The sequence below is a fragment of the Podarcis liolepis genome (genome assembly GCF_965112155.1).
Source record: "Podarcis liolepis genome assembly, chromosome: W".
NCBI lineage: Eukaryota > Metazoa > Chordata > Lepidosauria > Squamata > Lacertidae > Podarcis > Podarcis liolepis.
Window position 1 is genome coordinate 13,191,484 of NC_139568.1, and position 25,308 is coordinate 13,216,791.

Consider the following 25,308-nt stretch of genomic DNA (forward strand, 5'->3'; position numbering starts at 1 on the left):
CAATCATCGCGCCTTCCGCAGACCAAGCTGGAATCCCTAAAAGCTGAAAGCAATGCTGGGGGTTAAAAAGACTACCCTTTGCCAGGTTCAATCCCTATTGGGCCATCTCAATTTTGCATGTAGGGTAATTGTGCCAGGCCGTGCTTTCTGTGTCCGTTTGGCACGGCTCACGGCCCAGGGGGGTAGCCCCCCACCATCACATCAGGGTGACAAAGCAGATAAAGGATGATGTGAAGATTTGGCTTGCATTCTTGCAGGATTATAATGGGGTCTCATTTTGGCAGAAAAGCCTTAACCCTGGGGTGGAGTTCCAGGTTCATTCTGATGCTCCTGGCCGCTATGGTTTTGGCGTGTTCTTCAGGGACCATTGGTGTGCCCAACTGTGGCTATCTTCTTGGCATGTAGCAGGCATCACTAGTGATTTAACCTTTCTTGAGTTTTTCCCTATTCTAGTCACCATTCGCATCTGGGGAACCCTCTTCTCGAATTCCAGGGTCTGTTTCTGGTCTGACAATCAAGCGGTGGTAAGAGTTATATCCAGGCAGTTGGCAAAGTCTGATAGGGTGATAAGGGTGTTGCGCCTGTTCATGCTGGAGTGCCTGCACCACAATATTTCCTTCACAGCCCATTTCATACCTGGTCTTAATAATAATATTGCTGATGCATTATCTCGTTTCCAGATGGAGCGTTTCCGCGACCTGGCACCAGATGCAGCCCAGACCCCGGACGCCTTCCCAGACGATCTGTGGGAGATTGGAAGCAAGAAGTAAACCAGGGAGTATTGTCAGAATTAGCACCCTCCACTAGACGTTCTTATTCCAGGTCCTGGGACGCCTTCGGGCGTTTTCGTGGCTCCATAGCATGGCGTGCTTCCGAGGAGGAGGTGCTTCAATTCCTGGTGTTCCTAAAGCGCAAGGGCCTTGCCATTAAAACTTTAATGCTTTACAGGGCAGCTATCTCATTCTTTTGTAAATTCCTTCGTTGGCCGGACCCCTGTGACAGCTTCCACGTCAAGAAGCTGCTGGGCTGGGTGGCGTCACATCATTCCCGCACATCAGGAAGCCTATCACTACCGACTCACTCATTCTAATTTGGAAAAAATTACCAGAGATCTGGTCAAATTTTGAAACTTGTCTCTTTTGGGCAGCATTCTCCCATGCCTTCTTTAGTGCCACGAGCATTGGGGAGTGTTTGGCAGCTGGGGCTCCTCAATCAGGGTTGGCAGACACCGACATTAAGTTCTCTGGGGATACTTTGAATGTCAGGATTCAGTCCTCAAAAACTGACCAATTGTGGAAAGGGGTCACGCTGGTGCTGTCCCTGATGGAACAGGATGGCCCCTGCCGATATCAGAATACACGCCGCTTCTTCAAGGTCCAGCCCAAGTGCAAGGGCCCTTTCTTCATACACGCAAACACGCATCCTTTGAAACGATCCCAATTCATGGCAGTCTTGCACAGAGTCATAGTGGCCTGTGGAGTTAATCCCCAAGAATATTCCGGGCACTCCTTCTGTACTGGCGCTGCCACTTCAGTGGCAGTCCAGGGTTGGGACCCCACCCGCATCAAGACACTGGGGCGCTGGCACTCTGCAACCTACAAAAGCTACATTCGTCCCAGCTCCTCCTCCTTATTGCTTGCAATTTAATTTTCTTACAGGTTTGCCCACCATGAAGATCTGGGTTGTAGGGCATAGCATTGTCCATTGGGCAGCGGGTTATGCCTGGTCACACAATGGGGGCCGTAACCTTAACATCCACCCCAAGGTACGCATTTATTGGAAGGCCCGGCGGGGCATGCGTTGGCCAAGCTTGATGCCCATGCTGCATAGTGCTGCGGCGGCACATGGCCCTCCGAGGGTCTTGATTTTACACTTGGGAGAGAAAGATCTAGTGGAACAAAAAGGCATTGCCCTGATCCTTGCTGCAAGGGCAGATATAGAATACTTGCATGCCTTGTATCCAACAATGACCATTGGCTGGTCCAATCTCCTCCCCCACCTGCGCTGGAGAGGGGTTTCCAATCCCTCTCGCATCAATTATGCTGTGGGGAAAATCAACAGGGCCATGCACAATACGATGCGGCTAATTGGCGGATTCTCTATTCCACATCCCACCATCACGGCAGATAAGGCCGGCCTATTCAGGACGGATGGAGTACACCTGACCCCGCTTGGTAATGACCTCTGGCTGCACGACTTGCGACAAGTCCTCAGGGACTGGGTAGACAACAGGGTTTGATGGCAGAGCATGGATGATTGGTCATCGGTTGTGGGACTCTTGGAGGCGAGGCCCTTAGGGCCTCAGGTGGCAGTTTTAGGCCTTGGCAAGGACTCCTTTAGTCTATCATCAAGTTGGGGGGAATGCATTCATTCTCCCTTCCCAAGTGGCAGCGTTTGCAGGGCCAGTTAAAGGGCAAAAACCAGGAGTCCCTGGCCCTAGAGCAGTGGCATGTAGGTCAAACTCCCAGGCTGAGGTTAGTGGGAGGGCATGCTGTGTAAGTTTGTGCTTTGCAGTCCCCTCTCACTGTACCTCATCAGCCTGCATGTCCTCAGCCAGACGGGCTGAGAGGGTTACCTGCCAAGGCCTGTGCCAAGTTTCCCACTTCTGAAGCTCAATAAAGTTGCGGCCAATTTGAACCCATACTCTGGTCTCTTGTCTTGTTCTTTGGGGGGAAGGGGTAGGCACCACAAGACAGGGTTTAGCACATGTGCCCGCAAATGCTACCAGTGCATTGAGTGCAAGATGTGCTTTCGGCAGAGTCAGGTCCTCACCAAGCACCAGAGGATTCGCACAGGAGAGAAGCTGTACCAGTGCCAGGAGTGTGGGAAGACCTTCAGCCTGTGCTTGGATCTGTACAGGCGCCACTGGGGCCACTCTGGGAAGAAGCTGCTCAAGTGCTAGGAGTATGGGAAAGGCTTCACACAGAACTCTAGGTGAGCCCAGCAGCACTGACTCCAGAAACAATAGTGTTCAGAGCACAGACTAGAGTGAAACAACAGGGGAAATGGCCTGGGAGATGGGTAGCCATCATGTCTCATCCATTACTTCATGATGCAAAACACAGAAACCAACAGCAGGTGCGGAATTCAGTGTCCTGAGATTTTCATGCTCAGGTGTTCACTTACAACCCTTCCCAGGATGCTGGGAGGAACCATGGGTGGCCGTGTGGCTTCAATCGCCAGCGCCTCCTCCTCTGCCTCCTCCTGGTGCTGCCACCAGCAAGAGGCTGCTTCCACCCTCTTTCCCCTCCACAGCAGCAGGAGGTGGAGAAGGAGCTGGCCGCTGGAGCCATGCTGCACTCAGCTCCATGCTTAGCTACACACTCAGCCTCCTCAACATTGGGGCTCCCTGCAAAAGATACTGAGCTGTTGTACCTGCATGCTGGGCTTTGGAACTTCTGGCCCATGGGTGAAATTACACCTTCGAGGCATCTTTCCAGCCCTTGGAACCTCCATAAGCCATGCCCCCTCCCCAGGCCACATTCCTTACTGCTCTGATGGTGCCTCTTGAGTGTTTGGAAGGAGACAGAAAGAGGTATGTGTTAGAAACCTATTGTACAAAAGTCACACTGATTTCCATTTTTGCCTACCATTTTGTCCACCACTGCCTTGCAGACCCCAAGAAGCTCCCCAAAGGGGAGTGTGGCCCCCAGCCTGAATAAAGGTTCCCTCAACTCTGTTATAAAACAAGAATCCGCAGCAGGTTAATATTAAACTGAAGAAACTGTGGAAAGCCCTCCCATCAAATGTAAAGGAAATAAACAACTATCTTGACTATAAAATAAGACATTGGAAGGCAGCCCTATATCGGGAAATTTTTAATGTTTGATGTGCTACAATTTTTTATATATGCTGTAAGTTGCCGACTGTCACTGCAGACTATCCAAACAATTCTGGCTTGAAAGCAAGCTAGTTAAAATTTTAAGCAGTACAGGTGGAAAGGCAAAAATTCAGTTGCTTCCTTCTGTTTGTATTCATTATGTAGGCTCTGTCTTTGTTCAGTTCCTCAGCTCCACATCCTCTCACTTTACCCCTTCTGCACCCTGGCTATCTGCCTTGGTAGCAGAAATTAGTCCAGCGCATAAGGGGCCACCACCCAAAGGCCCTGTTGCTGCTACCCATCCACCTCACCACTGAAGGTGGAGGGATTCAGACTGGGGACTCCAATGATTATCTCAATGATCAGACAGATGTGAATGGGACTTAGAGGTTCTTCAGATGCTGCCTCATTCCTAGGCTGTCTAGGGTAGGTGGGGGGGGGCACCTTTCAGCCTTGAGGGCTATATTCCATTCTGGGAAGCCTTGGAGGGTAGCAGGGACACTTAGAAGGTGGTTGAAAGAGCCAGAGGTGAAAGTGGGCAGAGCAATGAATGCAAATTTTACACTTTGTAAAATAAGCTAGTTTCTGCACATTCATCCACACACCCCTCTCCATCCTCCATCCAGGCACACAAGATACATTATCAGAATTCAAGGACACACTATAGTCAGGTAAAAGCACCCAAGATGTCTGCAAGCACCAGTGGGAGGCATGGAGGTGTGGTGTGGGGGAAACCCTGTGGCAGAACCTTGGAGGGCTGCATTTAACCTTCAGGCCCAAGGTTCTCCACCCCCTATTTAGGGGCTTTGACAATATTATCTTTAGCTAGCCAAAATGCAACTTCCAGCTTTTATTTAGAAATGTGGACCACCTTGCAAAGAAGCATTACTGTTTGATCTGTTGGGGAAAAGCAGCAAGGCAAAAGCCAGCTCCAGATGGCTGGAATGCAAAACAGGATGTTATGTTTTGCAGCTGTACTGTTGGAGAAAAGGTGGAGCCTATTCTCTGTACTGAGCACCGGATGTTAGCTCAGAATGTCATCTGACCTGTGCTGGAAGTGCAGGGGAGGAGTTTGTGACTCTTCTGATGGAGTCTGAAGGGTGCAGTTGCATTTCTATGTACTGATGAGTGACAGGAATAAAACATGTAAAAGGACTCCTGTCTGTCTCATTTCTCCTCCCTGGGAGAATGCAGGGAGGGAGAGAGAAGCAGAGAAGCAGAGGGTGTGTTATTCTCACGACTAATGAGAAGAATCCCCGGGTTTGTTTACCTAGCCTGCCGGGGGATCGCAGACGGAAGGTAAACACAGTATCTCGCTCAATTGCCTCGGGGGAGGCCAGGTACCTCTGACTGTGAGCGAAGATACTAACAATTCTCTATGCTAATCAGCCACCAACAAACTTGAAAGCCACATTATCACCTAATTCAGTTGTTGGAACATGGAAAATCTATAATTCCCCTGTGTTGTCCCATGCCATTCCCAGACAGGTTGGGCAAAGCTCAAGCATCTTTTTGCTCTTGGGTGCAAATCTATCTCGTTCAGCATCTTACGGTTGGCCCCACCCAGCAGGCAATAGGGAAAACATGCAAAGCTTATGTTAGCACGTAGCTTGGGGAAAGCACCTTTTTCCTTGTACTTTGTGCCAGAGATTTCTCCCCTGGGTTTGTTTAGCTGAAGATGCTGCAATATGCAATATGGCATGCTCCAGACTGGAGAGCAGGTGTGGGGGACATGCCCTCCAGGTATTGTTTTGGAGATTACTGTATGTTGCCTTTCTCCTACAGCCGGAGTCTAAGCCAGTTTCCAAATGGATGGATAGATAGATAGATAGATAGATAGATAGATAGATAGATAGATCTAGCAAGCGCCTCAGTGTGTGAAACGCCTCAGTGTATGAAACTCCCATACCACCCCCTCTTTAAAAAAGGCCTGCATATACCTTACCTTTCACTGTGTTTTCAGGGATATTTAATTTTTAAAACTGCAATGCAAATTTAATATTTTAAATGAGATTTTTAAATGTGACAAAGTTACAGCATGGCGTGCTCTCCTTCAAGGTGACAGCCAGCCAGCTAGCTGAGCTATGCCCTTTTCCAGGGTACACCATTACATCTCCTTCCCCTGTTTTTATTCTCTGCCTTCTAACAGTCAGTCCACATTCTGGGCCAATGAGCAGGGTCAGTCCTCACTGGTCAGCTTAGAAGGTTTCTTCCCTTAGTATCCCATCCACTAATGTTATTTGCAAACTTGGGAGTTCCCCAAAGCCTGCCAGTTCCTCCCTCGTGCATGGCTGGTACTAGGCCTTGTCCACACGTTCTGCTGAACACCGATACAAGCTTAGCCTACACACATCCAAGCCATTCCACACCGGTACACAGACTGCATTCTCATGGAATGTTACAGGTGAGTAATTGTACAAGCTTACAGTTCAACTACAGTGGTGCCTCGCAAGACGAAAAGAATCCGTTCTGAGAGTCTCTTCGTCTAGCGGTTTTTTCGTCTTGCGAAGCAAGCCCATTGACGGATTAGCGCTATTAGCGCTTTTAGCGGCTTATCGGCTTATCGGCTTATCGGATCAGCTGATAAGCGGCTTAGCGGCTTAGAAAAAGGGGGGGAAGGAAAAAACCCTGCAGGAACTCGCAAGACATTTTCGTCTTGCGAAGCAAGCCCATAGGAGATTTGTTTTGCGAAGCACCTCCAAAACGGAAAACTCTTTCGTCTAGCGAGTTTTCCGTCTTGAGAGGCATTCGTCTTGCGGGGCACCACTGTATTTGTCTAGGCAGGCACACAAATTGTATATTCATTGAAAGTAATGTGTGAACACACTCACACTTTTGATCACATCAGGACCCATGCTTACAGAGCTTGCTATTAGCATCAAAGTGCAGTATCTTCCTAATATGCATTTTAAAAAATCAAGTAAATAAATAGAAATACTTAACTAACTGACCAATCACGTCGCAGATAGCTCAGCACCAACATAAATCCTGTCTAAGCCCATGGTTATTACCATGTTGCAGCTGGTGGTTAGGCTGAGCTATAAGGGGGTGGGCTGAGGTATAAAGAGATGGTGTGTTTTTTTAGTCAGGTGTAAAGGAATTAGAAGTCGGCCAGGTGTGGGGGAAATGTGATTGGCAAAGGACCCGGCAGATAGGCAGGGTTGCCAAGTGGAGTTAGCCCTAGCAGGATGCATGTGGAGTTTGGTGGTTATAGAGTTAACCTTCTGTATGTCCTACATCTGGGGGGGGGGGGAGAGCTTTCTACGTAAACAGAAGCTGAAGTTTCTTTGTCTGTGTGAGACACTTTCGCTTTTGACTGGGAGAGAGATACACGCAATGTCTCCAAGCTCCGGTGGAGTTCTTTGTTGTTTTACCTGCTTATGTAAATAAACGCTGTTTAGATAGAAGAAACAGTTTGCAGACTTTTACTTCTTCTCACACGAAAAGCTCTCGCTGCTCGCTCTGCTGCTGCCTGGAAGATTTATGCACAGAGGAAACGTGCCAGACACAGGCAGTAATTCCACAGGTTATGGAAGGCTCCAGCCTACGTTTTGTGCTGAGTGTGAGAAGGGAACAAAGCAAAGTCCAGCTCTGAGATCCTGCCTGAAGTTGAGGCAGTCGTGATTTCGCTGGTGAAAGCGGAGCTTGCTGCAGGAAGCATCTTTGAAGCACCGGCCGGCAGAAAGTGTGAGTAAGCTTATAGCCCTGGGAAGATGGCACAACAGCAGCAATCACATGATGTGCCTTTTGAAAGGCTGACTGGCCCCAATTTGGAGGAGTGGTCCATAAGGATGAAGTACTGGCTGTTGGGACAACAGCTCTGGCAATGCATGCAAACCCCACCATCTCAGGCTGCTGAGAGTGCTGAGGCAGACGTGGCAGCTGCTCTGGAAAGGGATCAGAGTGTGTTGAGCATGATAAGGCTGAGTGTGGACGCTTGGCTGTTGCCTCACCTTGAGGGTATCAAGGAGGCCCGGGTCGCTTGGCAGGTACTGGAGAGGGCGTGCAAAGCCAAGGACCGAGAGGGGGCCGAAGGCCCAGTGGAGGCTGAAGGCCACGTTCCTGGAAGCTGTTTCTATGCTTTGACACATCCATGGGATGGACAGGAAAGGAGGCAGAGAGCTGAGAGGAAAGCAGACGCCGGCTGTTCCTCTGGAGGCTGTGCACCCAGGAGTGGGGGTGCAGGGAGAAGCAATGAGAGCTCTGTAAAAGCCTTTGTTTCCAAACACTGTTTTCGCTGTGGGTCCACGTCACATCTCGTGAGAGATTGTCCTGCAGAGGCTCAGGAACCCAAGGTCAGCCGGAAAGGAATGCAGATTAGAGACGGTTCCCAGGCGCAGAGGCATGGGAAGACTGCCAAAGGCTCTAGTCGAGGCGAAAGTAAGGAGAAAACAAAGCTGTATCATCTGGCTGCTTCAATGGCAGTAGTGAAATCCAAACAGGAAGACAGCCTCTCCTATATTGTTGACACAGGTGCCACGCACACTTTAGTGCCATCTGCTGGGCTTCTTTGGAACTGCAAGACTGTGCAAAGTGGAAGATTTGTGTCACTGGCAGATGGAAGCAGATGCCCACTGACTCAGTCTGGGACTCTGTACTGTTCATTCTTGGACCATGAGGTTCAAGCTTTTGTGATTCCAGAAATGGCCAACTGTCTTTTATCCGTATCTGCTTTGGTAGCTGATGGTTTCAGTGTCTGTTTTGAAAATAACATGTGTTCTTTTTCCAGGGATGGGAAACATCTGTTCAGTGTTGAATGCAAGAATAGGCTGGTCGTGCTTGAGTTGCCTATTGCAGATGATGACCCCCCTGAGGTAACACAGGTGCAGTGCGCAAACGTCCCGCCACATGATGGGTGTATGCACTTATGGCATCGCAGACTGGCACATTCTTGTTGGAATTATGTCAAGAAGGCCCCAGAGTGTACAGAGGGGTGTAAAATAAAGGGATGTGATAAGTTTTTAGATTGCAGAGCCTGTAAGCAATCCAAGGTAAAAACATGCTCATATCCCAGGTCTAGCAGAGAAACAAGGAAGCCCTTTGAGCTAGTGCATGCAGATTTGTGTGGCCCAATGCCAGTAGCCAGTCTGCATGGGTCCAAATACGTTTTGCTTTTGGTGGATGATTTTTTGAAGAACCCTTGGGTGTTTTCAATTAAACACAAAGGGGAAGCTGCTGCATTGATTAAAGACTGGATCACAGGAGTAAAATTGAAATATTCTACAAAATTGATTAGCTTTCAGAGCGATAGAGGGGTGGAGTTTACTGGGTCTGCGCTGCAGAATTTCTTCCACCAGAAGGGAATCAGTCACAGGTTGACAGCACCACACAGTCCTCAACAGAATGGTGCTGATGAACGTAAGGACAGAACACTGCAGGAGGCTGTGGCTGCCATGCTGTTTGATGCAGGACTCCCACAACGCTTTTGGAGTGAAACTTGGAAGGCTGCGGCGTTCACGCAGAATCACGTGTTTAATTCTGCTGTAGGGGACACGCCCTATTTTCTGCTGCACGGAAAGAAGCCCAAAGTGCATTTCTTACGTGTTTTTGGCTGTGAGGCTTGGGTCCTCATCCCAAAGGCCAAACGCAGAAAGGGTGGCCCAAGGTCCAGGAAAATGATCTTTGTGGGATATGAACCAGGGACCAAAGGGTGGTGGTTTGCATATCCTGATGGCAACCAGTCCTGGCTGCTTGTGAACAGCAGTGCTGAGTTCTGTGAGCAAAGTGGGTGGACATGCACAAATGGTAACCCAGATGTTCTTTCAGAACAGTTTCTTGACTCAGATGAGGAGGAGGAGGTGGGAACTGATCCTGTTGCTGAGCAACAGAGTCCAGAGCAACAGAGTCCAGAGAAGGAGCGGCCCAGAACCCCTCCAAAGGCCACTGTCAAGTCTGAGCCAAAGAGTAAGCTGTAAGGTTCAAAAGACGCAGCAGGTCAGAGGGGGGGTTTTCTGACACTGGGGATGGTCTGGCAGGCCCTAGTGGGTCAGAGGGGGTACCAGAGCTCACGCTGAGGAGATCAACCCGAACCACGAAGGGTAAACTGCCTGACAGGTTTGAGGCCACAAGTGTGTGGGTTGGTGTGGCTCAATGTGAACCTGAAACCTTTGAGGATGTTCAGAAACTGCCTCAGGAAGAAGCCAGCAAATGGCATGAGGCGATGCAGAAGGAGATGAACTCAATGGAGTCTCTAGGTGTGTTCTCCCTCACAACGTTGTTGTTGTTGTTTAGTCGTTTAGTCGTGTCTGACTCTTCGTGACCCCATGGACCAGAGCACACCAGGCACTTATGTCTTCCACTGCCTCCCGCAGTTTGGTCAAATTCATGCTGGTAGCTTCGAGAACACTATCCAACCATCTTGTCCTCTGTCATCCCCTTTTCCTTGTGCCCTCCATCTTTCCCAACATCAGGGTCTTTTCCAGGGAGTCTTCTCTTCTCATGAGGTGGCCAAAGTATTGGAGCCTCAGCTTCATGATCTGTCCTTCCAGTGACCACTCAGGGCTGATTTCCTTAAGAATGGATGCGTTTGTTCTTCTTGCAGTCCATGGGACCTGCTCCGACCATAATGCCATAAAGATGGAGATGAAGTTAACAACAGCTGGATCCTTTAGATGGAGGATGAATGACACCTTATTTAGAGATGAAGAGATTTGTAAAAAGGCCCAAAAAACTTTGAGAGATTATTTCGAAATAAATTTAAAAACAGACGTAGAAAAAAGAGTAATCTGGGACGCAAGTAAAGCCGTTATGCGAGGATTTTTAATACAACAAAATTCAATAAAGAAGAGAAACCAAAATGAGAAGAGGGATAAGATCCTGGAAAAGATAAAGGAAGGAGAAAAGAAATTGAGATCTAAACCAAAGTCCCAGGAGATCTTGAGAGAAATTAAGTTATACCAGACACAATACATGGAACTGATGAACCAAGAAATAGAATGGAAGATTAAGCAAATGAGACAAAAGACATTTGAATCTGCGGACAAATGTGGTAAACTTCTGGCTTGGCAACTGAAGAAAAGGCAAAAATTAAATACGGTTACAAGCCTAGAGGTGGAAGGAAAGAATATTTATAAGCCGAATGAGATTAGAAACTGTTTCCAGAGTTTCTTAAAAAAATTATATTCACAAGGGCTGCAGAATGAAAGGGACATAGACGAGTTTCTTAAAAAAATTGGCCTACAAAAAATCTCTCATCAAAGTAAAAGGGACCTGAATCAGAAAATAACTGAACAAGAGATAGAAGGTGCCATTCAAAACATGCAATTGGGCAAATCTTCAGGACCAGATGGATTGACTTCCAAATACTATAAAACTTTGAAGGAGTGGTTGTTACAACCTTTGAAGGAAGTCTGTAATGAAATTTTGGAGGGAAAAAAGGCACCAGAATCGTGGAAGGAAGCGTATATTACACTCATACCGAAAACAGAGACTGAAAAGACTCAGCTTAAGAACTACCGCCCTATATCATTACTTAATGTGGATTACAAAATTTTTGCAGACATTTTGGCAAAAAGATTGAAAAAAGTATTGGTGGAAGAGATCCATAAGGACCAAGCAGGCTTTCTCCCAAGAAGACATTTGTCAGAGCATCGGGGCAAGATGGCGAACGGCACTTAGTCAGCGTGAGTGTGAGCTCCCTTATTTATCTTTTAACATTGTTTTAATGAGTTTAACTTTTAACTTTAGTTTTTAGTTTTTAGTCTTAGTTTTAAATTAGTAAGTAGGAGGATGCCTTTTTCTATCGGGGAGACAACCATTAACCTTGAAACTGGGGCGGTTGCATGAAGAGAGAAATGACTAAGCAACTATACAGCCCTGCTTGTGGGAGAGGAACTGGGAAACGTACCAGAGATTCCAGAGATATAGACGACACAGAGGAACTGAGATGCCTGCCTCTTGCTAAACAAACAAAAATTAGTGAATCTGAAAGTACAAAGGATATTTTTAATATCCCGGTTTCAAACTCTTTCACACTGCTAGCAGAGATGAATGACGAGGAAACCAGTGTGAAAGAACCTTTTGATAACCTGCCTACTAAACCTTCAAGCAATAATAATACTGGCATCCACTCAAATGTTTGCACTAGAGCCCGTGAAAGCTGCATTGATGAGATACTATTTGAACACTCGACTACTTTAGACCTGGTTGCTAGAACAGTGGACTATATCTTTAAATACATAAAAGACATCCGAGGATCCTTGGAGAAGATTATCTCGCTTGTATCCCTAACAGGTAAAGACAGTTCCCCTGATGTACCACCTGAGATGAAGCCCTTACAAATGCCCAGAGCACCCGTTTTACTTCATACCTCCTGTATAATTCCTCAAGCTTCTGGCAATCAGAAAAGTGAGCAAGGTGAGCAAAATAAGAAGGAACAACACTCTGCACCTCCTTACAAACTGCTGCTGCAAGCTACCAAAATCTGCCTAACGGTTTGCCCCTTTAGAGGCAAGGTGATAAACTGGCATTATAAGAGTGATATAAGGAGACACCTAGCGGAGCTTCTGAGGGTAACCCCTAGCTCTATTGACCTGAAGTATATTGATCATATTAGCAGCAGACCTCAGAGGCAGAGAGTGCTGCTCTCCTTTAAAACCAAAAAGCTCCCTGCACTTATTATGTCCTCAAGAAGCCTTCTAATTAACTATGGAATCCTTGCTACACGAGTCTTTACCAATACCAAGATCTGCCCCCTCTTACCAAACTGCTTGTTCAAAAAGAAAGCAGACAAGTCTGAGGGTCCACCAATTGTCACGACCCCAACTCCCCTGGCCGCAGATCTAATCAGCTGGATTGACGCCCCCCTGCCTCCACTGACAAAGGCTATACATCTGGAGAATTCTACGGAGCGTGAGTTACTTCTATCCTTCCCCCAATTGCCAAAACGGGAGCGAACAGAGATAATGGACAGATTGGACGAGTTGCTACTCTGTCTCCGTAACTCAGAAGATCATGCTCATGTAAATAAGATGAATTCCTCACCAATTGTAGATCAGTCTACACAAGCCCAAGTGGTACCTGCTTTAACGACCCTTGATCTGCAACCTGGCTGTACACGGCCTCGGGATGTCAAGCCCGGGCAGGATACAGTGGAAGATTCGACAACCCTCTGGTCAAACTCGGAAGCTGTGGCAAGACTGGATGCTCTTTTGGAGGCAAACCGAAAAGGATGCCTTCCACCTGCCTTACACTGCATGTTCCCTACAGCATCCGCAGATCCAAAAGGCCCACTCCCCTCAATCTTAGAGCATACTTTAAATGTAGAGTCTATGGACCTGTCGTTAAGTGATACTCCTGTGCACCAGAATCCATCCCTGCAGCTACCAATAATTAAGCCTCAATCCATGGCTGCTGCTGCGGTAAGTGGTGCTCGGAAATTGCCTGGTAAGCAAGCTACAATTACTTCCTTCTTCCAGCCTATTGTCCCCCCTCGCCGCATGCATTCCCAGGTGGATTCTGCCGTGCTGGTTTCGCAAGGCCCAGCATGACTCGAAGGGGTGACCAGGAGATTACTTACTTTCTTATCCTGGAATGTAGCTGGCATTAAACCTAAGCTGATGGATCCATCCTTTGTCGCCTACATAAAAGACAGTCATATTCTTTTGCTGCAAGAGACCTGGGCTTGTGAGGGCTTCTCCCTATCAGGGTATAAGGGCTTCTACCTGAATGCACAACAGAATTTACTATCACCTGGCAGACCACAAGGTGGGTTGGCTACCCTAGTTTCTTTGGCCTTAAACCTGCAGGTGGAACAAATCGACATCCAGTCGTCATCCATGCTGGGGGTAAAGCTACAAACAGCGGAGGAAGTGTTCGTGGTGATTAATGTTTATTTGCACCCAATCTATAAGAAAAACCTGGTGGACCAAAGATGGAGGGAAATTCAACAGACTCTTGAAACTCTCCTAGAGAAATATCCTGAAGCCACCTTCCTAGTTGCAGGAGATTTCAATGGCCGATTGTCTCACTCTGATAAATCATTATTTGCTAAATATAATAAATATCCCTCACTACCCATTTTAACCTCAGACCTTCTACCCAGGAATTTTAAAGACAGTGTTGCTACATATGCAGGTTTTAAATGTAGACAAACTTTGATGGCTCTTAATTTTCACCTTTTAAACGGAGCTCTCAGTTCTGATTACCCTGCCGAATTTACTTTCTGGTCAGGCTCCCGAGCCTCTACCATAGACTTTATTTGGACATCAGTAGACCTAATTCCCAAAAATTTCCAACTTTAGGGTGGTAACGAGGCTGGAAAGTGACCATTTTCCATTAGAACTTTCTCTGACCCTGGATGGAGAATTGGCTACCTATTCCTGTGTGCCTATTACAAATAACCAGCTTCAGATGAGGCCCACTGCCTTAAAATGGACCGACAATATGGCTCAACGGATAAATGAACTCCTTTGGTCTGACCAACTGCAAGAGACAAGGGACTCCCTTATCCAGGCAGTTGAGCCACTGCCAATATATGACAATTTAGTAGAACTGCTAAAACCTTCGTTGGCTAAGACCCCGGTAATGAATAGTAACCATTTCTCTCATAAAAAGTGGTTTGACGAGGAATGTAGGCACTTCAAGAACAACCTATATAATGAATTCTTGGCATATAGGGCATCAAATGACTCCGCACCTAGCAGTCACCTTATGAACCTCAAGAGAAGGTATAAAGCACTATTAAAGGAAAAGAAGCTTGCGGCAGAAAGAAATGATTGGAAGAACCTTCTAAAAGCTGCAGAAAATAGAAATCCCTCCTCCTTTTGGCACCAAATTTCCAGATACCTGGGTAGACCGTTGTCAAGGATAGAACCCCAAATTTCAGCTGACACCTGGGAAAGCTTCTTCTCCGTTTTATATGCAGCTCACGCAGCCAGCGGAGGAAGGTTAGATTTGGCCCCCTTGCCAGAGTGGGATCCTGTTACCTGCTCTGAAGTGGAAACACTTATAGGCCAATTTGAGGCGGGCAAGGCACCCGGAGACGATCTTATTTCCATAGATGTTATTAAAGCCAATAAGGATTGGTGGTGTCCACCCCTAGCAGCTCTTTTTACTTATATAAACAAAACAGCACAATTTCCTCCAAGCTGGAACTCTGCACTGATCGTGTTAATTCACAAGAAAGGGCTCCCCCAATTTAGACCAATTAGCCTGCTAAATGTTATCGGGAAGATCTATTCAAGATTTCTACTTAACAAATTAACGACCTGGATGGAAAGCAACAATATCATCGCAGAGGAACAGGCGGGTTTCCGCCCCGGAAGATCAACAACAGACCAAATCTTAATCCTAAATCACTTGGCCACCAAGTACGCTGGCAATGGCCTAAAAGCCCTCCACGTCGCCTTTATAGACTTTAAGCAGGCCTTTGATCTAATTCCCAGGAACCAGCTATGGACAAAATTGGCAGCGACATCTATCGACCGCCGCCTTCTCTTGCTGATTATTAATTTGCATACAAATACCCTCTTGAGGATTAGGATAGATAGTAAGGGGCTAGTCTCCAATCCGGTTGCCACCACTAGGGGGGTAAGACAGGGCTGTTTGCTTGCCCCTGCTCTGTTTAACTTCTATATTAATTCGCTAGTGGTACATATGGCAAATGCTGATTTCCATCCACCAAAACTGGCAGGACGAGCCTTAAATGTCCTACTGTATGCGGACGATGCCGCCCTATTAGCTACCTCCCCCATCGGATTAAGGAGGATGCTTCGAGCTCTTCATGAATATGAGACCCAACACGAGCTCCAATTAAATTATGCCAAGACCAAAATAATGGTCTTTGCTGCTCGACCGAAACCTAATTTATGGTCAATTAATGGTATTCCTTTAGAGCAGGTCAGTTGCTTCAAGTACCTGGGTCAGGTTGTAAGATCAAATAGGTCCTTCCTGGCGCACAGAGAATACATAGCCTCGAACGCATCCAAAGCAGCCCTGGTGATTAGAACCCTGTACTCCAAGAAACAGGCACAAACTGTCAATGTTGCCTTACGTCTCTTTAAAATGAAAGTCCTCCCTCTTCTGCTGGTGGGCATTGCCTTGGGCTCACGTAGGGATTTTGAAAAATTGGAATCTATCCAAACCCAATTCCTCAGGGCCATACTCAGGATCCCCCCCTCCGTGGCAGGCGCGATCATGAGATTGGAAACCGGTTGCCAAGCCTTTAGGTATGTGGCCCTGAAAGCGAAGCTATGGCTATGGCTCAAGCTCTGTTTCAGACCGGTGGGTTTGGCCCCCTTGATTCTGAGGGATAACTTTAAATCTCCATGGGAAGGGGAGATAGTGGAGGAAGTGCAGAAGTGTGGGTTGTCCTCCCTTTATATAGAGTCCATGACGTATAGCCACGCAAAGGCGGTGATCGCGCAAAGATTAAGGGATATTGCCAGACAGGAGGACATAGCCCGTGTGAAACCTGGGTTGTTTCTGGGGGAGCAGTTGTATCGGGCTGCTCCAGCTCGCTACCTGGCGGATATCCACTACGTGGAATACCGCAGACTATTTACTGCGGCTAGGCTGAATGTTCTTGACTCGGCGGTCCTGAAGGGAAGATATGGAGGAGTTCCATATGACCAGAGACTATGCCACTGTGCATTGGGTGAGGTAGAATCCACAGAGCACATTTTATTGAGCTGCCCCTTCTACAACGATTTAAGACAGTATCTTATAACTCCATACTTACCCCAGCTCAGTTCCCGACAAAGAGGAAAGCAGACAGCATATCTGCTAAATAAGTCTTCTGGGAAAACAACCTTGTCAGTGGCTAAATTTCTTTTCCTGGCACTCAAGTGTTGGAAACGTATAACTGAATGCTTTGACGTGGGTTATCTGTGAGAGGTCTAGTACTGTGGCCCTACCTTACTTATGTACCTCCTATGATGTTATAGTTTATAATTATTGTGTAATGTTTTAATTCTGAATATCAGTCGAATAAAGAAATTGATTGATTGATTGATTTGTCAGACAATGTGAGGAACATAATAGACATTTTGGAACTATTAGAGGTGAATATAAACACTAAAGCAGTTCTGATATTTGTGGATGCAGAGAAAGCCTTTGACAATATTTCTTGGAGTTTTATGAAGAAGAATCTACATGGGATGGGGGTAGGGCAAGAATTTGAGAATGGTATGGGTGCAATATATTCTGAACAGAAGGCCAAGTTAATTGTAAATAATGTGGTAACGGAAGAATTTAAAATAGAAAAAGGGACACGACAGGGGTGCCCAATTTCCCCATTACTTTTTATATCAGTCCTGGAGGTTTTGCTAAACATGATTAGCAGTGACCAGCTGGTTAAAGGGGTCCAGGTCGGAGCTAAACAGTATAAGTTAAGGGCATTCACAGATGACTTGGTACTTACTTTACAAGAGCCAGACACTAGTACGAAAAGGGTTTTAGAGTTAATTCAAGAATTTGGTCAAGTTGCCGGATTTAAACTGAATAAACAAAAAACTAAAGTTTTGGAGAAAAACTTAACAGCCATGGAAAGGGAGAGGTTTCAGAATGAAACAGGTTTGACAGTGGTTAAGAAGGTGAAATATTTAGGGGTCAATATGACATCTAAGAATGTGAATTTGTTTAAAGATAATTATGAGAAATGTTGGTCAGAAGTTAAAAAGGATTTAGAAATATGGTCAAATTTGAAGCTTTCCTTGTTAGGCCGAATTGCAGTTATTAAGATGAATGTATTGCCTAGAATGTTATTTTTGTTTCAAGCATTGCAAATTCTTGACAAGATGGACTGTTTCAAGAGGTGGCAGAAGGACATTTCGAAATTTGTCTGCAGGGCAAAAAACCCAGGATAAAATTTAAGATTTTAACGGATGCAAAGGAAAGAGGGGGATTTGCCCTGCAGGACTTAAAACTCTACTATGAATCAGCAGCCTTTTGCTGGATGAAAAAGTGGTTGCTCCTCGAGAACACAGATATCTTGGACTTGGAAGGTTTTAATAATGTATTTGGATGGCATGCATATCTATGGTATGATAAGGTCAAAGTGCACAAAGCTTTTAAAAATCACATCGTTAGGAAAGCATTATACAATGTCTGGATCAGATATAAAGATTTGTTGGAAAATAAAACCCCAAGGTGGTTGTCGCCAATGGAGGCTAAAGCGGTGAAAAAACTTAATATGGAGGCTAAATGGCCAAGATATTGGGAAATTTTGGAACAAGAGGGTGATAAATTGAAATTACAGAGTTATGAGAAATTGAAGGCTAAAGTACGAGACTGGCTCCACTATTATCAAATAATGGAGGTTTATAAACAAGACAGGAAAATTGGAGAAATCAAAATTAGAAACAAAACTGCTAGAACCCAATGCTAAGAATTTGTCAAGAATGTATAACTTGTTGCTGAAATGGAATACACAAGATGAAACAGTTAAATCAGCTATGATTAAGTGGGCACAGGATATTGGCCATAACATTATGTTTGCTGACTGGGAACAGTTGTGGACCACCGGTTTAAAATTTACGGCATGTAATGCCTTAAAAGAAAATATTATGAAAATGATCTATAGGTGGTATATGACCCCAGTCAAGCTAGCAAAAATCTACCATTTGCCTGACAATAAGTGTTGGAAATGTAAAGAAATTGAAGGTACTTTCTATCACCTTTAGTGGACGTGCCCGAAGATTAAGGTTTTCTGGGAAATGATATATAATGAAATGAAAAAGGTACTTAAATGTACTTTCCCTAAGAAACCAGAGGCCTTTCTCTTGGGCATTGTCGGCCAATTGGTGCCAAAGAAAGACAGAACTTTTTTTATGTACGCTACCACAGCAGCAAGAGTACTCATCGCAAAGCATTGGAAGACTCAAGATCTACCCACTCTGGAAGAATGGCAGATGAAGGTGATAGACTATATGGGACTGGCTGAAATGACCGGCAGAATCCGCGACCAGGGGAAAGAGACGGCGGAGGAGGATTGGAAGAAATTTAAAATTTATCTTAAGAAATATTGTAAAATTAATGAATGCTAAAATGTTGAGGTTTTAGGGGGAAAAGGGGATTACAGCTGTAAAAGATTAAGTAAAAGAATAGAATAAGGTGAAAATTTGATAAAACCAAGGGTTAGGAATTGCTGAAACAAATTTGGAAATTGGGATGTAGAAGGGGGAGGTATGGGGAAGTCGGTGAAGTAAGGTTTAAGAAAAAAGGATATGAAACTATACAAGTTTGTTTGTATGCTTGTTTGTTTGTGTTGTGTATTGTTTGTGTTTATAAAAACTGTGAAAAACCAATAAAAAATTCTATAAAAAACCCCCAAAGTATTGGAGCCTCAGCTTCATGATCTGTCCTTCCAGTGAGCACTCAGGGCTGATTTCCTTAAGAATGGATAGGTTTGTTCTTCTTGCAGTCCATGGGATTCTCAAGAGTCTCCTCCAGCACCATAATTCTAAAGCATCAATTCTTCGGCGATCAGCCTTCTTTATGGTCCAGCTCTCACTTCCATACATCACTACTGGGAAAACCATGGCTTTTAGTATACGGACGTTTGTTGGCAAGGTGATGTCTCTACTTTTTAAGATGCTGTCTAGGTTTGTCATTGCTTTTCTCCCAAGAAGCAGGCGTCTTTTAATTTCGTGGCTGCTGTCACCATCTGCAGTGATCATGGAGCCCAAGAAAGTAAAATCTCTCACTGCCTCCATTTCTTCCCCTTCTATTTGCCAGGAGGTGATGGGACCAGTGGCTATGATCTTCGTTTTTTTTGATGTTGAGCTTCAGACCATATTTTGCGCTCTCCTCTTTTACCCTCAATAAAAGGTTTTTTAATTCCCCCTCGCTTTCTGCCATCAAGTTTGTGTCATCTGCATATCTGAGGTTGTTGATATTTCTTCCGGCAATCTTAATTCCGGTTTGGGATTCATCCAGCCCAGCCTTTCGCATGATGAATTCTGCATATAAGTTAAATCAGCAGGGAGACAATATACAGCCTTGTCGTACTCCTTTCCCAATTTTGAACCAATCAGTTGTTCCATATCCAGTTCTAACTGTAGCTTCTTTTCCCACATAGAGATTTCTCAGGAGACAGATTAGGTGATCAGGCACTCCCATTTCTTTAAGAACTTGCCATAGTTTGCTGTGGTCGACACAGTCAAAGGCTTTTGCATAGTCAATGAAGCAGAAGTAGATGTCTTTCTAGAACTCTCTAGCTTTCTCCATAATCCAGCGCATGTTTGCAATTTTTTCTCTGGTTCCTCTGCCTCTTCTAAATCCAGCTTGCACTTCTGGGAGTTCTCGGTCCACATACTGCTTGAGCCTTCCTTGTATAATTTTAAGCATAACCTTGCTAGAGTGTGAAATGAGTGCAATTGTGTGGTAGTTGGAGCATTCTTTGGCACTGTTAGCAGCAAAAAATATCCAGGCATATGCTGCCTTGCGAGAGCTAATTGTAACTTCCTCATTCTTAGACCCAATGGACATTACATTCCCCCCCCCCCATCAATCTTCAAAGGTTCTAGCAAAACAGTTCAAATTATGCCTCAGTCATTAGGTTAATCTTAGAGGCATGGAAGCACTGCAGTTATAGCAAATGGATGTGACATCTGTAACACATGTTAAGCCCTAATTCTGCGGTTCACGTCACCATAGATACCTTCTCTGGTTTTATCTGGGCTACTGCCAGTGATCTAAAACTGCAGCGAAGGGGGACTCAACAGGTCAAGCAATTGTGAAACGTTCCAATCACTCCCTGAAGGCACTTTTAGAAAAACAATTAGGAAATGGGGAGAAGTGCAGGACCCTAGGCGAATTTCAGTATAAACATTTTGTTGTTGTCATATATATATGACAACAACATATAATCATGGAAGCCATCGAGATAGAGAAACACCCTCACAACATGAACAAGCGTGACGACACGTCCCGCCTGCCAGACATCTGGAAATTAGCCCTCCCCACAAAAACCGACACCAGAACCAGAGGCACACAGAACGCCATCACCAATCAACCACACCAGACCCAAACCCAGACCCTCTCCACAGATAAATTACAGACACCATCCAGTAGCCAAACCATAGTGGCACCTCCGGATGCTGCACCCCCCTGCAATCCCTACACAGATCTGGCTGGCACAGGGCACAAAACCACAACTCGCCCCTATACACGAAGCCAAGCCAGAGCACAACTAAGTGCAGTACAGCCATCTTCTCAGAAAAACTCTTCACAAGCTCAAGAGGTCAAGACACGAAAGCTTTAGCAACTAATCCACACTTAATGACCCTCCTAAGTGGTACTCAGAATATCACTCAAGAAATCACTCAAGATATCCCTCAAGTAATTAAGGAACAAAAGAAGAAAAGGCACACTAACCTGGGAACTTCCTCTCTGCCCAGAACGTCGGAGGCTATACACCACACCCCCTCAACAGTATTTATAGGAACTCAAACACTGAGATCCTGCTCTGTTCCAGTAACAAGAAGCCGAAAGCACCAGCCTGAAGATGACGAGTGAGACCTCGTCGAAACGTCGCCTAGACACCCCAACTCTTACACGGGAAGACACCCGAAGACACCAAAACCTGCATTCCTGTACCCGTGAAAATCTACGAAAGCATATATATATATATATATATATATATATATATATATATATATATATATATATTGATTTTAACATATAAATTATAAAATGTACCACAAAACTTATCGATTACACAATCTTTTTAGACTTCCATCAGCACCTTTGATGATCCACCGTTTTAACCACTTATTATGCATTTCTTAACTTTATATTGCCTTTACATCTCTTAACAAATCATCCTTCCCCTTCTCCATTTTTGCAATACTTCCAATAATACTCCTCACAAAACTTCTTGCAAACCTACAAACGTCGTCTGATCTTCACGAATACTTTTCAAGTAGTCCGTAAATTTACTCCAGTGTTCCGTGAATTTATGGTCCCACCGGTTTCGAATCCTTCTTTCTTTAGCATCTGTTAATAACTTAAAGTGTATTCTCGGCTTCTTACCCTGCCAGATATACCTTGAAATTGTTTTTTGCCAATCTTTGAATATTGTTGCCCCCTTAATTATTGGAATTGTCTGAAACAGAAATAACATCCTTGGTAGCACATTCATCTTTATAGATGAAATCCTACCCCAAAATGATAACTTCAACCTTCCCCATATTTCTATTTAAAAAAAAAAAAAAATTATTTATTTTTATAATAATTTTTATTGCATTTTTTCCAATCACAGACAAAGCAAAAGAAAGAAAAAGAAAAGACAAGAAAAGAAAATGAAGAAAACCATAGCCTTTCAACAACTTGTTTCAACTTTCTATCGAACTTCCCCACATCTCCCGCACAATGCATTCTTAACAATAAATTTATCAGCAAATTATAACCTTGTTTCATGTGTTTCTTTTGTACTTTCCATTGCAATTTAAGTTTAAATCCCTTATTATCCATTTACTCTAAAAGCAAAACATATTATCATTTTTAACCACTTAAACTTTGATTCTTTCAATAATATTATCCAATTTCATATATATTCCATTCTCATTGCTGGGGCTAACATTTCAAGTCATGCGGCATTTTATAGTTCATATAACTTATAAAATTTTTGCAAATAGTCCTTAAATTTTTTCCAATCCTCCTCCATTGCTTCTTCTCCCAAATCTCGGATTCTGGCAGTCATCTCGGCCAACTCCATGTAGTCAATCAGTTGCGTTTGCCACTCTTCCAGTGTGGGCAAATCTTGAGTCTTCCAATATTTGGCGATAAGAATTCTTGCTGCTGTGGTAGCATACATAAAAAACGTTCTATCCTTCTTTAACACCTTTTGGCCCATAATGCCCAAGAGGAAGGCCTCCGGTTTCTTAGGAAAGGTGTACTTGAACACCTTTTTTAACTCGTTATAAATCATTTCCCAGAAGGCCTTCACTCTTGGACAGGTCCACCAAAGGTGAAAGAATGTTCCTTCAGCCTCCTTGCACTTCCAACATTTGTTATCAGACAAATGGTATATCTTAGCAAGCTTGACTGGGGTCATGTACCACCTGTATATCATTTTCATAATGTTTTCTTTCAAGGCATTACATGCCGTAAATTTCATACCGGTGGTCCATAACCTTTCCCAGTCTTCAAACATGATATTGTACCCAATGTCTTGAGCCCACTTTATCATGGCTGATTTAACTGTCTCATCCTGTGTATTCCATTTAAGCAGCAAGTTATACATTCTCGATAATACCTTGGTCTTTGGTTCTAACAACTCTGTCTCAAGTTTCGATTTTTCCACCTGGAATCCTGTTTTTTTGTCCAACTTAACAACCTCATTAATTTGGGCATAATGAAACCAATCTTGCACCTTATCCTTTAATTTTTCAAAGCTCTGCAACCTCCAATTGTCTCCAATTTTTTCTATTAATTCCCAATATTTCGGCCAGCCGGCCTCCATATTGGGTTTTTTCCACGCCTTAGCCTCCACTGGTGATAACCACCTCGGAGTCTTACTTTCAAGTAAGTCTTTGTATTTCATCCAGACCATAAAAATTGCTTTCCTGACAATATGGTTTTTAAACATTCCATGTGTTTTTGCCTTGCCGTACCACAAATACGCATGCCATCCTAACGAGTTGTTAAAACCTTCCAGGTCTAGGACATCTGTATTCTCTAATAAGATCCAGTCTTTCAACCAGCAGAAGGCTGCCGCTTCGTAGTATAACCTTAAGTCTGGCAGGGCAAACCCCCCTCTTTCTTTTGCATCAGTTAGTATTTTAAACTTTATTCGGGGCTTTTTGCCCTGCCAGACAAACTTTGAGATGTCCCTCTGCCACTTTCCAAAGCATTCCACTCTGTCCACGACCTGCAAGGTTTGAAATAAAAACAACATTTTTGGCAAAACATTCATCTTTACAGCAGCAATTCGGCCCAGCAAGGAAAGCTTCAATCTCGACCAAGTTTCTAAATCTTTCTTAACTTCTGACCAACATTTCTCATAATTGTCTTTAAACAAATTCAAATTTTTAGGCGTCAAGTTTACCCCCAGGTATTTCACTTTCTTAACCACAGTTAACTCTGTTTCCTTCTGAAACCCCTCTGTTTCTAAAGGCGTCAAGTTTTTCCCCAAAACTTTAGTTTTTTGTTTGTTCAACTTAAATCCTGCCACCCGACCAAATTCTTGTATCAGTTCCAAAACTCTTTTTGTACTAGATTCTGGCTCCTGTAGTGTTAAAACTAAGTCATCTGCAAATGCTTTCAGTTTATATTGTTTCACTCCGACCGTGATCCCCTGTATTTGCCGGTCCCTCCTAATCATGTTCAGCAGAACCTCCAGGACTGATATAAATAATAGGGGGGATAGGGGGCACCCCTGGCGTGTTCCTTTTTCAATATGGAACTCCTCTGTCACCACATTGTTCACTATCAACTTAGCTTTTTGTTCTGAATAAATTGCTTCTATGCCATTTTCAAACCCCCGTCCCACTCCCATCCCTTCCAGATTTTTCTTCATAAATTTCCAAGAAATATTGTCAAAGGCCTTCTCTGCGTCAATAAAAATTAACACTGCTTTAGTGTTAATATTTGTTTGCAAAAGTTCCAGAATATCTATAATATTCCTAGTATTGTCAAACAAATGCCTACCAGGGAGAAAGCCTGCTTGGTCCTTATGAATTACTTCATTTAAAACCTTTTTCAATCTACTTGCCAAAATGTCTGCAAATATTTTGTAATCCACATTTAGGAGTGAGATGGGACGGTAGTTCCTAAGTTGAGTCTTTTCAGTTTCCACTTTAGGTATCAATGTGATGAAGGCTTCTTTCCACGTTTCCGGTGCCCTTCCTCCCCCCATAATCTGATTGCAAACCTCCATTAGTGGTTGAATCAAGTAGTCTTTTAGTGTCTTATAGTACTTGGAGGTAAGCCCATCTGGGCCTGGAGATTTGCCCAGCTGCATATTCTGGATGGCATCCTCAATTTCCTGTTGCGTTATTTTACAGTTCAAGATTGATCTCCTCTCCTGAGATAATTCTGGTAAGCCGTTGAGTTTCAAAAATCGTTCCATCTCAGACACTTCCTCAGGCCCTTGTGTATACAACTTTTTAAAGTATTTCTGGAAACACTTTCTAATTTCACCTGGTTTCTGGATATTTTTCCCTTCCACCTCTAGATTGGTAACATAATTAAGTTTCTGTCTTTTTTTCAACTGCCATGCCAGCAGTTTCCCACATTTATTTGCTGACTCAAAGGATCTTTGTCTCATTTGTTTAATTTTCCATTCCACTTCTTGATTTATCAATTTCAAATATTGTGCCTGATGGAATTTAATTTCTCGCAAAATCTCTTTAGATTTTGGTTTAGATCTCAATCTTTTCTCTCCATCTCTTATCTTTTCTAATATTTTATCTTTTTTCCCATTCCAGAGTTTTTTCTTAATCGTGTTTTGTTGTCTCAGAAACCCCCTCATTACGGCTTTACTCGCGTCCCAGATTGTTCTTTTTTCCACTGAAGTGTTCAAGTTGATTTCAAAATAGTCCTTT